At 38.6% G+C, this 19,540-nt stretch overlaps 1 long non-coding RNA gene across 1 annotated transcript; it reads left to right on the top strand.

The window, feature by feature from the left end:
• The first annotated feature begins 2,565 nt into the window (after window positions 1–2,565).
• LOC138402876 (uncharacterized) lies at window positions 2,566–7,885 on the top strand. The gene is made up of 2 exons (XR_011237208.1): window positions 2,566–3,351; window positions 4,406–7,885. It is a non-coding gene; the product is annotated as an uncharacterized lncRNA (long non-coding RNA).
• Window positions 7,886–19,540: the final 11,655 nt, after the last annotated feature.

Here is a 19,540-nt window from a genome sequence, read left to right as displayed (position 1 = left end):
TTTCATTATTATTTTTTGTTAGGAATACATTTTTTACGTTTTTTATTTTGTTAGTGATTATAGTTCGTATTAGCCATAATAAAAATATGTGTATCGTTATAAATGATGTTTTTGTTTGTCATTTCGACAGCAATATTAGCTTGCTAGCAGCCTTTAGATAAATTATTACCACTTCTATGTATATATAAAGATAAATTATTCATCATTATCGTAATCGTCAAAAAATTCTGCCCTTTGATTGGCTGTAAAAAAATGTAAACAGCGAATCAACCAATCAAAGGGCAGAATTTCATTGACGATTACGATAACGATTAATACGTTTTTCTTACACAATCGGGGGGCTGGATGTTGACGTTACACTGCATTTTTCTATTTTCTATCTTGTTTTAGATCTTCAAGTATTTACAAGCAAGAAAGGCAGTACTATGCTCACGGTTGGCGGTTTCACTTTCTGTGTTCACACGCACAGTGACTACAATGGGGTTATCAAGAAAAGATGGCGGTGTTCCAGATTCAGGAATTGCAAGGCGACGCTGCATACTGTAAATGAAATTATCACGAAAGTTTGTTTGAACCACAACCATTGATGTTTTAAATATTGACAACTAGCTGATACCTGTGACTTGGTAAGCGTGGATTTAGGTTTTTAAAAATCGCCTAGGAACTTTTTGATTTTTCGGGATAAAAATTAGCCTGTCACTCTCCAGGTTTTAAACTATACCCATTCAAAAAATCACGTCATTCCGTTAAAACGTAAACTTAAAAACTTGGAAAACTCCTCACAAACGCTATCTTGATGTGCGTTGGTTCAATATACTTTCAATATATCTACTCATAAAAATATATATTATAACAATAAAACAAAAATTGCTTTATTTTCCTTGTACAAACAGTACTTATCCTAAATTAACCTTAACTGGTACTTGTTTTAATACTTAATTAATACAAAAAGTTCTTGAATAATCTAAGTGTTTGTAAAAGCATATCATGTAAAACTCGTCTTTATTAAAAAAAAAGTAAACCGTGCCACCGGTTTTGAAAGCAGGTTCTATTAGAAGAGCCGGCAAGATACTGACTTTGACAGCAGCTTTTTTTTTAAACCACACAAGTTACAATATGCAACACTACCCTACATTATCATGTAGGCAAACGGAAAGCTCAGCTGGTTGCTTCCACGCACCTTTGTCACTAAGGAATTCATCAGTTGTATTTTCTGAGGCAGACCCTTTATCTAATGCTACGAGTATTTTACTTCAAAATGTTGTCACTAACTTCATCATCATCAACCGATAGACGTCCACTGTTGGACGTTGCCTCTTGTAGGGACTTCCACACGCCACGGTCTTGCGCCGCCTGAATCCAGCGGCTCCCTACGTCTCGTCTGATGTCGTTCGTCCACCTAGTGGGGGCTCTAGCAACGCTGCGTCTTCCGGTGCGAGGTCGCCATTTCAGCACCTTGAGATCCACGTCGACGAATCAACGTCTATCGGTTTTACGAACTATGTGCCCTGCCCATTGCCACTTCAGCTTCGCAACCCGTTGAGCTATGTCCGTTACTTCATCCTCATTTCTGATTTGATCACATAGAGAAACTCCAATCATAGCTCTCTCCATCGCCCGCTGACTGAGTCTGAGCTTTCTTATGTCACTGACTCATCTAAAAATATTTTTTTTACAGATTACCAATTCATCATAAGCAGAGTAGGCACACGTCTCATAAAAATCGGGGATTACTCATTTTCCATGCACTTTTCCCGCCAAATCGGATCCTCTGCGAAGATAAGATGGCGATGTTCCCACCATAGCATGTACAACTGTAAAGCTGCAATTTATACTTATTACGATATCATAGTTGCATCGAAATTAGTACACAATCATTAAAGCTACGGTCACACCTGCGGGTCATGAACGCGGGATGCGAAACGCGATGTGGGGGCATCCACTACAAAAATCTAAAATGGCGTCGTTAAAATATATCGTGGTACTTGGGAGGCAACTGCCGCGTGGCTGACATTCGCGCTTCGCTTCGATTAGGCTGATGCCTACATAATGATGCCCTATGTATATGTTGGCCCGATGTTGGCTCGGCTAATGAATTCGGCTAACATAATAATAATAATTATTATTATTATTTGCGTTGGCAGTAGCATCTGCGTCTTTATATTAAAAGTAATATCTTTTATTTATCTCTAAATCAGTGAATGATATTATATTACTTAAGTAAGTAGGTATATGTTTTTTGTAATATTAGGCACATTATCGTAACTTAACATTAATTAAGTATTCATTATAGTAGGTATGTATTGTGACTAAGTACTACATAGTTAGAGAAATAAGTTAAATAAATAAACAAATTGTAATAATATTAATTTTGTGTTGTTTACTGCGAAATTGTTCAACAACTTAAAATTTGATAATATTTTTTACGGATTATTATGTAATACTATCTAAGTATTACACGCTGGTATTTTACTCGAGAAAAAACCTTAGGTTCGGCCCATGTACCTACACTCACAAATGGAGTAAGTTAATTTTGGCCGCCACTTGCCAAACACAGTGGGTCAGTATACACAAGAGACATTTCTTAATGAACATACATTTTTACAGGCCACGAATTTATACACAGTAAAAAAGGAACGCGTCTTTTAAAGATAGCCGGAAAACACGTATTTTCTGTACATTACTCGCGCCCATTCGGATCGTCGGTGAAAACCAGATGGCGCTGTTCGAAATACCACAAAAATTCTTTATGTAAAGCTGTTTGTTACACTTTAAATGAGACCGTCATCTCGATGAAATTAGACCATAATCATCCATACTAAATACTTATCATTGACCCATAGATCGAGATAGAAACGCACCGCTCACCCGTACAGTTCCCGCTCTAACCCGGCGTGGGCGAGCGTGGGTGACGTGCGGGTGTGCTGGGCATCCCCCCGCCTCATACCCCGATTGCTATCTCGACCTGTCGCGGACTATATACATAAATCAATGTGATACAATTTTTTAAATATTTGTTATATAATGTGGACGTACCTTTATGATACTTCATAGATATATGTATAGAGTTAATAATTAATTAAACAGTTGTTGACACTTAGCATTATTTTGTAATAAAAAACTAAAAGATTAGGCAAAATGTAGTTATTTCTTAATTTACTTTCCAATCTAAGTATGTGTACACAGCTATATAAATTTAAATTTCAGTGACTTTTGATTTCAAATTTATACGCGGCAAGAAAGGCAATCGCAAGATCAAGATGGCTGGCTATTCCTATTGTATTCACATTTCCCGGATGACTGAGGCTGGTGAGAAAACTAGATGGCGCTGTTCGACAAGGAACTCTAAAGGTTGTAAAGCGGCCTTTTATACGATTGCTGACGTTGTAGTATGTGGTAATACGTTACATAATCATGATCCTGACTACGATGAGTAAAATGTTTGTGATCTGTCTATATATACTAAAAAATTACAAATAATATTAGTGTGTGTAACCTTTATGCACGGTAGAAGTGAAACTTCCTTGATGTGGTAATAGATATTGCGATTAAATCTAAATATATACAAGGAAAAGGTGACTGACTGATCTATCAACGCACAGCTCAAACTGCAAACGCAGACAACTATTATGACATAGGCATCCGCTAAGAAAGGATTTTTGAAAATTCAACCCCTAAGGGGGTGAAATAGAGGTTTGTAATTTGTGTGGTCCACGCGGACGAAGTCGCGAGCATAAGCTAGTTAAAAATAAAGATGTTAGAACTTTTATTACTTAAAATGGGTAGGTAAGAATTAGAACTTTTATCTTTGACACTAACTACACTACCCCAAAGAAGTTTTACTTAGATAATAAATACAAAAAAGAGTGAAGAAGTTTCGCGCTACTGCTAATACCTAGTCAATATTAGCTTTATTCCACTTCTGATGTCGAAGATGGATCTCATACTAATTTATGTAAATTAGTTAAAATTGAAAGTTTAATGAAATATAATTTATAAGCTCTTTTTGAGGAAATTTCGAAAAGGGTTATCGAGTCAACCGGGGACCCGAGAGCTGGCAGCTACCTTGGTCAAAGAATTAGTTTGGCCATCCAAAGGAGTAATCCTGCCAGCATCTTTGCTGCGGTGGTCCTGATGAGGCTTTAGATTTAATTTAATTTATTTTAGTCTTAATTTAATGATTTTTTAAACTTTTAATTTAGACTTAAGTTTATTTTAATAGAATTGTCAATAACTTTTTAAATCCTAATCGGTAATAAAATGAAATGTATAAAAAATTTATAACTTAATGAAAATATAAATCATTATTTAAGTGCTATGTCAACATCAAAATTGCTATTTTCCTTCTAAGATTTAGATTCACATTTACAAAGCATATTTAACTATATAGTTTATTTCAATTCAGTTTCAGGGTCCTACAAAATAAAATGTATACCAAGCAAAAACGGCAATCGAAGAATTATGATGGAGGGGTATTTGTATTGTTTGCAAAATTACAGTAGTAGAGGCATGAAAATAAGATGGCGCTGTTTAACGAGGAACTCTACAGGGTGTAAAGCCTTCATTTATACGTTAGCAGATGTCGTAGTCAGTGCCTACACGCAGCATAACCATAAGCGCGAATATGAAAAGGATTAATCAATTTTTTGGTGCGGTGCGTCCAATTATTGATCTAAAATATACATATAAATATTAGACCGTAATAGGTATATTATTGTATTTTATTTTATCTTTATTTTATTTTTACTTTACAATCTAAATTTTAATTTTATGTTTGACCTCTGTAATAATATGGGTACTGATTGCCTGAAATAAAGAACATTATTATTTTATACTTTTTACTCTCACGCCCGTGTACAAAATAAATACACATAACAGCCGAAAAGAAATGTAATACACTTACATACATAAAAATAAATAAACTTACATAAAAGTTACATAAATACATATTTACATATACGTACCGGGCGTAGTATTACACTTAAACCGAAAAAAATTACCTCAATGAACTTTATGATTTAGCAAGCTGTAGTGGCAGTGGCAGATCATGCCTGTCGTAGAGGCGATGGCCGTTGGAGCCGGAAAGTCCTTGAGTGGAGACCGCGTTTAAGCAAGCGTAGTGTGGGACGCCCTCCAGCACGATGGACCGACGATATAAAGAGGCTGGCGGGAAGTGGTTGGATGAAGAAGGCTGAGGACCGGGTGTGGTGGCGCTCTTTAGGAAAGGCCTATGTCCAACAGTGGATGTCTACGGGCTGATGATGATGATGATGAACTTTATGAAGACTTCATCAACTCGATCAACTAAATGGCTTTTCATAATATTACAGATGTGGAATTCTATTATGGCAACCGCGGCAATCGGTACATGAAATTGAACGAGCACATCTTCACGGTACAGTTCACGAAGTCCATAGGCGGCACGGATATCAAAACCCGTTGGTACTGTAGAGGGCGTACGCGAGGGTGCAAGGCGGCGGCGTACACCATCAATGACGTCATCTGCTCCTATAACGACGAACACAACCATTGATCAGCACCAAATCCATCAGTCCATATCCATAGTAATCCAATCCTGTCGAAACCCATTAGTACTGCACAGACTAAAGTTGAGATATACTTGATTTAGCTCAGACTTGAGATATTGTTGAAACCGGACAGTGTTATATTGCTGGCATAAATCTATCTTGTTTTAGCTGAACCTTATGTCTGAGCAAAGTCAAAGTTTCTCTAATAATAGATTTCAGCGTAAGTCACTAAGTATAAAATCTACTTATATAGAGCGTACTTTGACTTTGCTCAGAGTGGACTTAGAGTTAAACCGAGACATATTTGTGTTGAAATATTAATTAGTTTTATTTTAATTTCGACGTAAGTGTGAGCAATGTCAAAATACGCTCTATAGATCTGAATCTATAGAGCGTATTTGTGCAAATATAGGTAATGCATCATGGTTTAGATGGATCAAGCACAGATTTAGCGTGTCAAAAGTATGAGCTCGTTTGAGCAACACACCACGCCTTAGAGTGCGCTTTTTAGGCTGAAATATTAAATAGAGCGTATTTTGATTTTGCTCAGACTTAAGTTATAGTTGAAACGAGACAGATTTATGTCAGCGATGTAATATAACGCTGTCTCGTTATAACAGTGTCTTAAGGTATGATTCCGAACCATGCTGCACGCAACATCGCTGGCGCAACAGTGCTGTCACCAGCTGTCACAGTCCTGTCGCGGCACTTCTGGTCCCCATACAATCTCTATAAGCTTATATGACATTACATTCTGAGATAGGCAGCAATGTTCCGCTACATTGCTGCCGCGACATTGCTGTGCACATCAAAGGTCGAAAGAAGTCAAAAAATTTACCGTTAAAATATTTATGGCGATTGAAAATTTAGTACTAAGAGTAAAAAAAAAAATTTTAGACTAAGGTGATAAAACTGAATCTTATAATGTAACATGACTACTAGGTACTTATAATACTTATAGGTACTTATAGTACTTATAATATATATAACTTATAATATATTTTTTAACGGCCTTTGAGTATTTTTAATATAATTAAACATATTGCAAAGTCACTTATTTTTTATTCCTGGTAAATTAGGTGAAAGAGGAACGGAGATAATCTGACATTGCTCAGATTAAAGATATAGTCAAAACTAGACAGCATTATATCGCTGACATTTTGACGGCCTCCCTGGCGTAGTGGTATGCGCTGTGATCTTGTTAGTGGGTAGGTCCCGGGTTAAATCCCCGGCAGGGGTTTGAAATTTTATAATTTCTAAATTTCTGGTCTGGTCTGGTGGGAGGCTTCGGCCGTGACTAGTTACCACCCTACCGACAAAGCCGTATCGCCTAGCGATTTAGCGTTTCGGCACGATGCCGTGTAGAATCCAAAGGGGTATGAGACCATACCCCTTCCAGGTTAGCCCGCATCCATCTTAGATTGCATCATCACTTACCACCAGGTGAGATTGCAATCAAGGGCTAACTTGTATCTGAATAAAAAAAAATAAAAAACAAAAAATCTCTCGGGTTATAATTACAACTTAAGTCTGAGAAAAGTCAAAGTATGCTCTAGATATAGATCTCAGAGTTACTCGTAAGCAAATATAATTTGAATCATAGACTAATATAAGTTTTAAACTTTACAGTTCCGGAATTCTTCGTTGGCTTCCGTGGCAACCGCTATATGAAACTGAATGGCCACTTCTTTAATGTGCACTCTGTGACCAAAATGAGTGAGAAAGCTACCAAAACCCGTTGGTATTGCAGAGGCAGAACTAAAGGGTGCCGGGCGGCCGTTTATACTGTGAATGACGTTATATTTTCCATAACTAAGGAACATAATAATCATGAAAGTGCATATAAATATTAGGCGCTTGATATAGCTAGCGGCAAAAGTATATAGCGAGTGGCAATGTGGGTAGGCACATGGGTTCGAAAAACCGATAGACGTTGGGGTCTCAAGGTGATAGAGAATGGCGACCTCGCCCCAAGGGATCCCCTTCTAGGTGGACCACGGTGGACAGACAACATCAAACGAGTCGCATAGGGGCGCTGGATTCAGGCCACGCAAGTCCTTACCTACAGTAGACCTATTTCCAACATCAACATCATTTTGATGATGACAGCAAGGGCCCGCAATAATTTATTTATTTACAGTCCGCTCGGAAAATAATGTATATCGGCCTTTAGAATGTCTCTGTCTCTCACGTGTGTGACGTTTTGCCGACAGACAATTGCTCTACAAAACTGTTTTCTCCTTATGTACATTATTTTCTGCTGCGTACTGTATATTATGTGCTTACCGATTGCTTTAAACGTATAAAACTACTCTGTATTATAACTTGGAAATAGAAGTCTGCACTATACAGCATCAGTTGGAAGTTTTATTGGAAGTATTTACCCCTTACGTAAGGCTGCGTATACACACGACGACTTCCTTATTATTTATATCCCGTAGAATAAAATAAGCGTAATCCTTCAAAACAGACAAATCTGCGATCATACAAGATTTGACTGTTTTGGTGGGGCATTGCGAATTAAGCTTGTGGTTCCTTGTATATCACGGACTTACACAAAGAACTGCTTTTATCCTACATTTTCTTTGTTTCCTAATTATTTTAGTATGTTTCTTGTATGTTACCTTACAGATTACGAATTCTTCATCGACGGCTGTGGTGTCAGCAAGTTGCAAGTGAAAGGATACACGTTCACTTTGCAATACGCGATAAGGGTTAGTGAACGTGTTATCGGACGGTACTGGAGGTGCTCGCGGCGTAGCAAGGGATGCAAAGCAACCGTTTATACTGTGAATGGGGCTCTTTGTACTCAAACGAATAAACATAATCATTAAAATATCACTGGATGTTACAGTGCCTTACTTGACTTAGCGTGTTTGTGCACTCATACATAATTTTACGCGTCCAGGAAAAAAATACAAATCGAATGTGCGTATTTGTATGATGGCCACTTTGAAAAATTACGGATACGAACCGAATACGGATGAGTGCACAATGGCCCTTACTCAAGATACTTGTTTACGTTTGTAGTTCCGCTTGCATACCACAGAATACTGCATAGTACCTTTCAGGTGCAGAAGATCACGCAGCAAAGAAATTTAAACAAATAGCGACTCTAGTACGACGGAATAAAGAACAATTCAGCTCACACAGCGCTGCGGATTAGAATTAATTAAAAACTTTTTTTTCTGTCATAAACTCTTATCTCTATCTCTCTAAATCAATGCCTACTAAAAAGAATTAGCAGGATGGTTTCGTAGTAACAATAGTCGTAGATTTAGTTATTTTCTTTGTTAGATGTTAAGCTTAATTCGCTATTATAAAGCTTATTTCACACCATTTTTAAAGCTAAAATATTAGCTCTAAAAATTGTGTGAAATAATAGTACGAATATTAGGAACACCAATATTGACTGGACTATAATATAATTTATTTCCCGTAGTGTGGAATAAGCTTAATCCTCTAAAATAGACAAATTGAGACCATAATAGATTTGCCTGTTTTGGTGGGTGGCTTGTATATCATGGACTTCTGCAAAGTAATGCCTGCTTCTATCCTACATTTCCTTTGTTTCCTAATTTTAGTAAGTTACTCATATGTTACCTTACAGATTTCGAATTCTTCATCGGCGGCTGTGGTGTCAGCAAGTTGCGAGTGAAAGGATACACGTTCACTATCCAATGCGTGGCAAGGATTAGTGAACGTGTTATCAGACGGCGTTGGTGGTGTTCGCGGCGGAAAAAGGGATGCAAAGCAATCGTTTACACTATGAACGAGGCTCTGTGTACTGAAATGAATGAACATAATCATTAAAATCTTATTGGATGTTCCAGTCGCATACCAAAGAATAGGTAATAGAGCTAGTTGAGAGTGAAAGGATAGGTACAATTTTACTATCCATAAAGTGATGAGAGTCAGGCTAAGTTATATAGAGCGTACTTTCACTTTGGTCTGATTTAAGTTTCAGTTAAAACGAGACAGATTTATGTCACAAATATAACGATGTCTTAATTCTGAGTAAATTCAAAGTACGCTCTATAAGTCTCAGTCTTACTAAATGAGTTAGTTCCGGTTGCATACCACAGAATACTTCATAGTAGCTTCCAGGTACAGAAAGATCACTCAACAAAGAAATTTAAGTAAATAGCGACTCTTGGCACGACGGCATAAAGAGCAATTCAGCTCACACAGTGCTGCGGCTTAAAATTTAATAAAAACCTTTTTTTGTATTGTAAACTCTTATTTTACTCTCTTTCTCATTCAACTTAGAATAAATCGATGCTTACCATAACGAATTAGCAGTATGGTTTCGTAGTAACAATAGTAGATGTTAAGCTTATTTCACACAATTTTTAGAGCTAAAATTGGTACGAATGTTAGTAACACCAATATTGACTGGACTATAATATAATTTATATCACGTAGTGTGAAATAAGCTGAATCCTCCAAAACAGGCAAATCTGAGGTCATACAAGATTTGACTGTTTTGGTGGAGCATCGCGAATTAAGCTTGTGATCTCTTGTATATCACGGACTTACGCAAAGAAATGCCTGCTTCTATCCTACATTTTCTTTATTTCCTATTTATTTTAGTATGTTACTCGTGTATTACCTTACAGATTACAAATTCTTCATCGGTGGCTGTGGTGTCAGCAAGTTGCGAGTGAAAGGATACACGTTCACTATCCAATACGTGACAAGGCTTAGTGAACATGTTATCAGACGGCGCTGGTGGTGTTCGCGACGGTAAAAGGGATGCAAAGCAATCGTTTATACTGTGAACGAGGCTTTTTGTAGTGAAAAGAATGAACATAATCATTAAAATCTCATAGGATGTCACCCTGCCTTACTTTATTTACTCAAGTAACTTAGTTTTTAGACGTAGATAGTAGATACTCATTTCAAGTTACTTTATTCATTTCAAGTGAAATTTATAGCTAGTGTCACTTAGGATGATGAGATTTTTTTATGCATCATTTTTTTTGAATTATCGTGCAAAATGTTGAAAAAATACGACTGTAGTACGGAACCTTCGTTGCGCGAGCCTGACTCGCACTTGGCTGATTTTTTTTTCTGGATGTAACCACAAATTCACGGTTTTCGTATTTATTCCTTCACTTGTGCTATAAAACCTACCTACCTACCATATTTCATGATTCTAGGTCAACGGGAAGTAACCTATAGGTTTTCTTGACAGACACGACGGACAGACAGACAACAAAGTGGTCCTGTAAGGGTTCCTTTTTCCTTTTGAGGTACGGAACCCTAGTAAGTGTTATTTCTTGTGCGATGGTACGGGACCCTTTGTGTGCGTGTCCGACTTACATTTGACTGTTTTTTTTTATTACAGACGCCATTTTCAGCGTATCTCAACGCGGCAATCAACAGATCACCCTTGACGGGTTCACCTTCTCGACGAGAATAACCAGCAGGACTCGACAAGATAACATGAAACGCTGGTTCTGTTCCACACATCACTCGAAGGGCTGCTCCGCCTCACTCACCACTATTGACAATGTGGTTGTCTCCGCGAGAAACAAACACAACCATGCTTGGGTTAAAAAGAAACGTATGGTTTAAAAACATCGATGCAGTGAAACTGACTTCCATGATAAAAATTAACGTTTGCTTTAGGGCGTTAGGTTTGTAATAAATGTGGTCATTAAATTATTTAGTATTGAAAACTATTTTCTTTCCACTAAGAACCAAATTGTGTAGTAAATGTACCAGAATAAAATCGATGGGTTTACCTTTTCGTTGCTGCTGCAGTCGCTTTTTGGCATGTGCCCGTGAAATGGGATGCTGCCAACGTGTCAACGCAGGTCGCATATAAATTACAAATTAAATCAATGAATTTTAGGTACAACTACAGGGATAGCTCAGTTCACGACATCAAAGCGCGGCAACTGCCAAATAAAGCTGAACGGATACACTTATTCAACACGAAAGTATATCAACATGAGCGACAGTAGTTGCGGTAAGAGGAAATGGTTCTGCTCCTCACACCACTCGAAGGGTTGCAAAGCTGCTTTATTTACATTGAACGATGTGGTTGTTAAAGCCAACACGGCACATTTCCACGAACCAACGACTATAGGTAAATACAGTGTAACCGACCATCAGATTTAACCAATTAAAAATATCATCAACTAGCATGACCCGCCCCCGCTTCGCTCGGGTGGAATTTTGAAAATCAGCGTGGGGGTAGAATTAAAAAAAATCCTGAAATAGGTACCTACGTATTTTAACTGAAAACTCATATATAAATTTTTCATGGAAATAACTGCAAAAATGACGGACTTTCATACAAACTTTCATCCCTTCTTTAATTAACCCTCTTGGTAGTAGAATTTTCAAAAATCGTTAAGTACGTATTTTTTAATTCTTAATCGAAAGGCTGTACCTATACCAATTTTCATCGATGTAACTTTTAAAATGATAGACTTTCATACAAACTTCAATCCCCCCATTTACGTCCAGTAGTTTGAGCTGTGCGTTGGTAGATCAGTCAGTAGGTCAATCAGTCAGTCAATGAGCTTTTCCTTTTATATATAGATGAGGGTTAAACTAGTCGTGATAATTTTATTTAATTTAAATCTTATGAAGACAGTGGATAGCCTATAATAATACTTTGAAGGTTGAAATTAAATTGAATAAAATTAATTGGAAGTTGTTTGATTGGTTTTATTCGCCCCTTACATCTTTATTTGTCCTACAATTTTTTAGGTAGCTATTTTCTTCTAGATATTCCATTCTAACTATTTCATATTATCAGTGAAAAGTGTGTGCCTATCCTTAGACACAGACTTGTTCATATTATGCCCTCCGTAGTAGGCTAAAGTCCGCAAAGGCGCAGTACCCGTAGTACAAGATTTTACGTCTCACCAAACGAAACCAAATTCGAGAGTCGAAATACTTCCGCGTTACAGTAAAATGGACCTAAACAGCCTTGAATTGAAGTCAAATATTCAATGCCACTGATTTTAATTTCGCAATGTTTCCGCTTGGAGCGGTGGCTGTAGAAGTGTAGACAAACTTGAGCTTTAAAACAAGGCATTTAAGATCCAGTTTACTGTAACGCGGAAGTATTTCGACTCTCGAATTTGGTTTGGTTTGGTGAGACGTAAAATCTTGTACTACGGGTACAGAACATTATGGAGAACTTTCAGGCATGCAGGTTTCCTCACGATGTTTTCCTTCACCGTTAAAGCAAGTGATATTTAATTAATTAAAACGCACATAACTCCGAAAAGTGAGAGGTGCGTGCCCGGGATCGAACCCCCGACCTCCGATTAGAAGGCGGACGTCCTAACCACTAGGCTATTACAGCTGTAACTATACCATTAGTAGGTACAAATTAGTCTACAATATTCTAAGCCACAGATGTGGATAGGGCAGGATAACTACCATTTACTATTACCGCTGCAAGTACTTGAAGGGAAACCTGGGGAACCGTACGTTACACTCACCCCCCTTGGATGGTGTTTTCATGGTAGTACCAGAGTGCCAGCTTCTAGTAGTTTGTGGAACTCCACCCTGCTCCTCAGCTCGAACTGCTGTGACCTGGATACCGAGAGTGAGTATTTACTGCGAGAGATACATGAGGAAGTTTGACGTTCTTTCGCTGTAGATTCCTGGGTGTTACAGTGCGCGGCCAAAAGTGATGAACACCGGCCTTTTATTTTTTTTATTTTTTTCTATAAAGAATATTAGCCATGTTAAATGACAAATATTCCCCTTTCCTCTCCAATTAAGCGTCAGGCTTGTGCTAGGAGCAGGTACGCCAATAGTGCAACGGGCGGGGTTTGAACCGTCGACCTTTCGGTTTTCAGTCCACTCCTATACCGGTTGAGCTATTGAGACTCAATAGAATGACATTTCATCTTTGTAGAGCGTTGGCTCTATCACTCATACCCATATGACGCTTTGTCGGTCTTAACGACCGAGACAGTGCTCTACAAATCTGCTGACTCCTTCTACAGATCGATGTTCATAACTTTTGGCCGCGTGTTGTTCCTATTATACCATACTAAAATTGTCCTTACTTTTCAGGAGCAGAATTCATCACAACAGCGCGAGGGACACGGCAAGTGAAAGTGGGAGGATACCGTTTCTCTCCATGGAAGCAGTACGTAGGAAAACCTTTAGTGCGATGGTATTGCACGTCTCACCACACTAGGGGATGTAAAGCATCAATAGTTACGACAGCAACCGCTATAGTACGTGTTGCTGGAACACATAACCACGAACCGTCACAAAAAAAAAGGTGCCAGCCGATATTTTTACAGTGATAATGGGTGGATGATGTTTCACACTTGCTATTGGCACAGTTCACAACAGTTAGGGAACTTCTAACAAAAGTCTAGGTTCATAGGTCGATGTTAGTACAATTGATGCAGGTAGCCCTAAAGTAGATATATTTTTCTTTGATTTTACGTCGTCACAGCCTAATATTTGACATACCGTCGATTCTGGATCAAACTGACAGTTTTCTCACTCTAGTTCACTCTGTTATTGGCATGTGTGCGTAATCAAATTTTGAGAGAAACACATTTTATGAATATTGATCAAACTTTTGAGCATTTCGGCAATGAAAGTGTATGAATTTGTAAATGATCCTCTCAAATTGTTATACTTTTAGATTTAATGATCGTTGGGTGGATTTCCCAACAGCAAAATTTACGTAGCAAGTTGCATCATTAGTGCTGAATGTGTATTTTTATCTAGGTAGAAGACGTAGTGCACCTATATCATACTAGGCGTGCCGTTTAAGTTCTGTCGTTTCCACATTTCCCGGCAATTTTGAACTGCCGGGAAATGTGGAACGGAACTGTTCTATATTCGAATGTGTTTAAATTTCTAATCTCAAAACAGTTGAAAGTATTAGGGTTAATGCTATTGTTTAGTCACAGCGTCGATTGGAATCTGTCAGGTTACGTACGAAAATGAATCTTTCTAAGAAAAATGTTCGTGTAATAATTTTCTACAACTGTAGAAGAGGCCTAACACGGCTTCAGTGTTTCGAAGAGCTAATATCTGTGTTCAGTGATGAAGCCCCATGTCTGCGGACTGTCGAACGCTGGTATTTAGAATTCCAGCATGGACATACTAGTGTTAGTGACAAATCTCGCGAAGGACGCCAAAAATCCGCCTTCACTGAAGATAAGATCATTGCTGTGAGAAAACTAATTCTCAAAGATCGTCATATGACTTATTGAGAGATAGAGGCTCTATTAGGCATCTCAGGGACAACCTTTCAGAAGATCTCGCATGAAGCGCTCGGTGTGAGAAAGCTAATTTGCCGTTGGATACCGCATCTGCTTTCCGACGATCACAAAGCGGCCCGCGGGAGATAGTGTAAGAAAACTCTGCAAAGGTTCAATCGAGGAGAGTCAAATCACGTCTACGACATCATCAGTGGTGACGAATCTTGGATCTATGCCAACGATCCTGATTCCAAACAACGATCTACTGGGTCTGGGTCTTTCAAGACGAGCCAAAGCCGACTAAAGTTGTTCGTTCTCGAAGGACTTCAAAGAAGATGGTGGCCACGTTCGTTGGAAAAGCGGGCCATGTTGCGACTATTGCACTTGAAGATCGTAGAACGGTTACCGCAGAGTGGTATACTACAGTTTGTTTACCACAAGTCATCGCCGAACTTCGAAAATCTAACTCAAAGCGACGCATCATCCTGCACCACGACAACGCAAGCTCACACAGCGCTCGTCAAACGATTGAGTATTTGAAGCAGGAAAAAGTAGAAATTCTTGACCATCCTCCATACAGTCCTGACCTAAACCCTAACGATTTCTTTACGTTTCCTAAAATTAAGAAAAGTCTTCGTGGTCAAAGGTTCCAGTCCGGTGAAGAAGCAGTCGACGCTTTCAAGTCAGCCATTTGAACAGCCCCACTTTAGAGTGGAATAAATGTTATAATAACTGGTTTGAGCGAATGGAAAAGTGTATTAAGCTAAGTGGTGAATACTTTGAAAAACAATAAAAAGTACTATAAGGTTCTAGTTGTGTTTTTTTCTTCAAACGACAAAACATAAAAGGCATGCCTACCATACATACATATACTATTTAGGTAGTATACCTAGAGGTAGGTAGAGGAGCTATGTACAAGGTATTTCTTGATTAGGATTGCAGTTTAGGAAAAAAACAGTGGTGAAGCCCCAAATTTATTTCAAAGTGCCAGTTGAAAGTTGAAACGCGATCTACCAACTATCATTGACATATTTTTTTAGAACGCCGAGACTACCAATGACCGCAGATGAGAGAAAGGAAAAAAGAAGATTATGGGAACAAAAAAGAAAACAAAGAATTAAAAGCGATCCTGGCTTACGAGAAGAGTTTCTTAAAAAAGATAGAGAGAGATATGCAAAAAGAAAGGCTGCGGGATTAGTCATTCCGAGGAGTGCAATGAATCCTCAAATGCTCCGGAAACTACGCAAAAGAAACTTAGCTAGTGCGAACGCATACTATTACAAAAAAAAAACTAAACAACTCGACAAAGCTCAGTGTATGCTCAAATATGAATGAGGATTTAGACTCTTCTGGAACTTCAAATACACAGCCAAATAATTAATCTACTGAACCACCTAAAATAGTTCCTGAGGAAGATGGGTTAGCCATTAGTTTATGTTTAAAAAACCACTGTCAAAATCTTCAAATCATTCCCATAGTTGCAAATACCTTTCACGTCGCAAGACTCCACCAGGGTCACCTCAACATGCACCAAGCATAGTGAGTAGCATAAATTTCCAGATTCTACACAGCCCTTGCAGTCCTGCATCAGATTCGTATTGCAATTATTTATATTTCGCAACGAGATTTGCGACACAGATTCCGTCAATACCAAAAATCAAAATCTCACCAACTAGATGAGTTACAGAAGAAATTGGTACAAGTTTTCTATGACAGAAATATGTTTAAAAAATAGTAGATATATTTTTTCAAAAAGCAGAAGAAAAAGTACCAGCAGGAAAGAATGATACCGTAACAATAAATGACATAAGAAACAAAAACGTCTAGTATCTCTGCGAAAAACACGAAAATATAGATCTTTTAATAAGTGCTCTAAAAACTGATCGTATCATGAAACAAAACACAACAACTTGATATTCTTAAGAGCATAAATTATTGAGATAAACCTACTCAATTTTATATGTCTGCAGAGTACATGTCCTGTTTGTAAAAAAACCACCTTAATTACCAATAATTCAACTCGGAAAATGTTTTTTACTGGGCCTGGGAAAAAAGAAAAATTCTTATTACAAAAAAGGAATCGATAAAACTGCTATTACTATCTAAAGTAAGACACTACATAAAACCACTAGAACTCATCAAAAAACGTCAAAATAATCTTAAAACCATTACCATGATCATTGTGCTAACATAACATAATTACTTCACTATAATTTCGAGTGATTTGTTATCTAGTTTGAACTAAGCTAAGAGTTTAGTCGTTAGTTAAAATAAATGCATGTTTTTTTTCGCTTAAAATTCTTTTATTATTCTCCTCTTATTGTAAAAAAATTTGAAATCGGAAAAGTAATTTCGGTGGTACTTTATTCGGAGATTATCTCCAATAACCAAACTTGATACACTTTCTCTCATTATAATATTAATATAGACGTAGATCCCCACTAAGAAAATATTTTCAAAAATTTTAATCCATCCAGGGCGGGTCAGCAAAACAAAAGTCCAATCTGAAGGTGTAATAGGGTGGTTTGCGCAAATCTAAAGATTTAAATACACAAGTCACTAAGATTAAATACACACGCCTGGCTGAGATCTGTTTTTGGACGATGCGTAGTCACGTAAAACACCTCGTGTTCATATTGGAATATCTGTTTTGCGCGCATTAGTAATGTTATCTCTGTAAAAGAATTTTTAGAAAATTTCATCCCGAACAAAGCAGGATCGGACGGATCGGGCTGTCATGCGGATAGCTATTATGACGTAGACATCCGCTAAGAAAGGATTTTTGAAAATTCAACCCCTTAGAGGGTAATATTTGTGTAGTCACGCGGACAATGTCACGGGCATTTAAGCTACTTAAATAAAAGCTGTGATAGCCTAGTGGTTCTGGTGGTCTAGACAAAAACTACAAGATAAACACAGGAAAGAACATGAATCCGAGGTCAACACAAGATGCAATAGAAGTGTACACCGACGGATCCAAAACCAAAACTGGCACAGGTGCAGGAGCCTATTGCCAAGAACTGAACATGAGGATAAGTCACGCACTCGGTAAGGATAACTCTGTCTTCCAAGCAGAGTGTGTGGGCATAATGACCGCAGCTATATCCATGACCAATCGACAGGTAACAAACTTTAAGATTAACATTAACTCTGATAGCCAAGCTGCTCTCAAAGCCTTGGCTAGATTCTCGACGACCTCCCAACTTATACAAGACTGCCACAAGGCTCTGCAAACTCTCGCCATGTCAAATGACATCACCCTAAGGTGGGTCAAAGGACATGATGGAGACCAGGGAAACGAGGCGGCAGACGCACTAGCACGAAAGGCTACGACACTGAAGGTGACAGGACCAGAACCTATCGTTCCCATACCCTTCAGTGAGAATAAAACCTGGTTGCATGAACTAACACTAAAAGAACATTCGAAACTATGGGCTAACACAACAGACTGCAGGCAAGCAAAAGAGGCTTTCCCCAACATAGACAAACGACAAACTAACATACTACTCCGCCTGGACAGAGGTAAACTTAGGAAGGTGGTGGGACTCATAACAGGGCATAGCCCACTAAACAAACACCTTTTCGTTATAGGTGTCACTGACAGTCCTCTGTGCAGGGCCTGCATGGAGGTCGATGAAACACCGACGCACGTAATCCTGGAGTGTACGGGCGTAGCAGATCAACGCGAGCGCCATTTAGGATCCCCGACCTCACTCCATGAAGCCCTCGGCAACCTGGGCGGTCTATTTGGCTTCTGGAGCGAGCTTGGATGGCTGGAGTGAAGACTTCGGCGGGGAGGGGCAATGCACGCACAACAGACGGAAACGTTTAAGTGCGGAAACCAGCCCAGAGCGAAGAAGAAGAAGCCTAGTGGTTAGGACGTCCGCCTTCTAATCAGAGGTCGGGGGTTCGATCCCGGGCACGCACCTCTTACTTTTCCGAGTTATGTGCGTTTTAATTAATTAAATATCACTTGCTTTAACGGTGAAGGAAAACATCGTGAGGAAACCTGCCTGCCTGAGAGTTCTCCATAATGTTCTCAAAGGTGTGTGAAGTCTACCAATCCGCACATGGCCAGCGTGGTAGACTATGGCTAAAAACCCTTCTTACTCTGAGAGGAGACCCGTGTTCTGTAGTGAGCCAGCGATGGGTTGATGATGATGATGATGATGAAATAAATATAATTTTACTAAAATATCTTTGTTCAACAGTTAAGTTCGTGACGTCCCAAAAAGGTAACAAGATGATCATGTTGAATGGATATACCTACTCTTTCACGCCCTCGAAGACTGGCAAAGTACGGTGGCGATGCTCCAGCCACTACACCTATAAATGTCATGCCGCCATTTTTACTGTTGATGGGGAGCTGGTCGCATGCAAGAATGATCATAACCACCCGTCTTCGCACCATGAAAAATAAAATAAGCCTTAACTTGTTGTAAACGGCTCCAATAAAGAAATAATACCTATTCTTAAGGCAGTCGTCCGACCGCCAGCGAGAAAACGACTAACTATCGGTGATTTTCTCTCTCAAGAAACGCACAATAAATGTAGGTACATTCCGTGTAAACGAAAGAGATGCATATATATACTAAAGCTTGTTAAACTACATGTTTGTAAAGATATTAAAGATTTTATTTATTTATTTATTAATATCAAAAGTTGCTGTAGGTATTACTGTTCACACTGCCGGTGACGACTCGCTTTACTAGTTTTGTCGCTGAGCGACGAGCTTTCAAAATTAAACTCGCTCAGCCATATTCGCTCAGCGATGCTCGCTCGCTCGCTTGAACACGTGTAACGCGC

Source organism: Maniola hyperantus, chromosome 10 (genome assembly GCF_902806685.2).
Source record: "Maniola hyperantus chromosome 10, iAphHyp1.2, whole genome shotgun sequence".
NCBI classification, from domain to species: domain Eukaryota; kingdom Metazoa; phylum Arthropoda; class Insecta; order Lepidoptera; family Nymphalidae; genus Maniola; species Maniola hyperantus.
Note: the sequence above shows the minus strand (reverse complement) of the source record. Positions and strands in the feature narration are given on the sequence as shown.